At 50.1% G+C, this 1133-nt stretch overlaps 1 non-coding gene across 1 annotated transcript; it reads right to left on the bottom strand.

Annotated features, from left to right (window-relative positions):
- Positions 1-459: 459 nt before the first annotated feature.
- H257_17499 lies at positions 460-530 on the bottom strand. The gene has a single exon. It is a non-coding gene; the product is annotated as a tRNA-Gly (tRNA).
- Positions 531-1133: the final 603 nt, after the last annotated feature.

Raw genomic sequence — 1133 nt, 5'->3', positions numbered from 1 at the left:
GACAAATTTTGAGACGACTGCGGAGATAGGTACCCTCGGGAGGAGGAACGGCTGTGTCGGCCGCGACTCAATGTCATCCTTTCTAAACGAGGAGATCGATGATTGCCGCATGATGTTCTTAGTGCATGATGTTGTCCGTTAATTTTTGGAAGCCGTCGACGGTATACTGCATGCCCTGAATTGACGAGTGACTATATCACAAAATACCGTATTTATCGTGATAGTATTTACCCAGCTCATTCTCATCCAATATCACCACGTTTAGTTGTATCTCATAATTTGATCTAGAATAGGCAAACGTGTTACGAACTGGTCAATTCAGCCGAGCGAAGGTGCAGCACTAAGAACATCATGCACTAAGAACATCCTGCACTAAGAACATCATGCACTAAGAACATAATGCACTAAGTTGTGAAATGATGCTGGTGAAAAAGGGTAATGATTTTCGATAAAAAGATTTGCTGCGTCGGGGAATTGAACCCCGTCTTCTCCTTGGAAGGGAGAAATCCTAACCATTAGACTAACGGCGCTCCACCCAAACCATCACGTCGGCAAAGATGAATGCATCGAATGGCTGTGAGCGCTCCGTGTTGCCGACGCTCGGCGCACCAAAGAACCCAACCGAAAAGTCCTTCGGGCCCGCGTGGACGAAACCGGCTGGACTACGTTTTCGCCGACGTGGAAATGGTCGCTCACTTTCATGTGTCGTCGACATTCGATTGGAGCCAGTATAACGGTGACCACATGACCCACACCACAACTTTGCTGCTGCCAGGACGAATAGACCCCCCAATAACTCTCGCCGCCTTTGGTGCCTCCCACGTAAAATGCTACGTGATGCCAGTATTACCAGAGCAATCCAAGTCGAAACAGGTCATCTGATCGATGAGATTGTTACCTCTCCAGAGTGCAACATTGGTGCCAAGTGGACTGGGTGGCTCCGCCGCATGAAAAAGCAGCTACGACGAGCCCAATACAACTCCCAGCGGCTCCATCTGGAGTCACTTCGCATGTTGCAAGCGCAACGGACTCGAGCCCGTAACGACCATCATGCTGGCCTCATTCCCGACGAGGTTGCCCGCGCTGCCGACTCCACCTACTCATCGGCTATTGCCCAACATCGACAGGATTGC

Source organism: Aphanomyces astaci (genome assembly GCF_000520075.1).
Source record: "Aphanomyces astaci strain APO3 unplaced genomic scaffold supercont1.108, whole genome shotgun sequence".
NCBI classification, from domain to species: Eukaryota; Oomycota; class Saprolegniomycetes; order Saprolegniales; family Verrucalvaceae; genus Aphanomyces; species Aphanomyces astaci.
The sequence above is the reverse complement of the archived record's forward strand: the minus strand, read 5'-3'. Positions and strand labels throughout refer to the sequence as shown.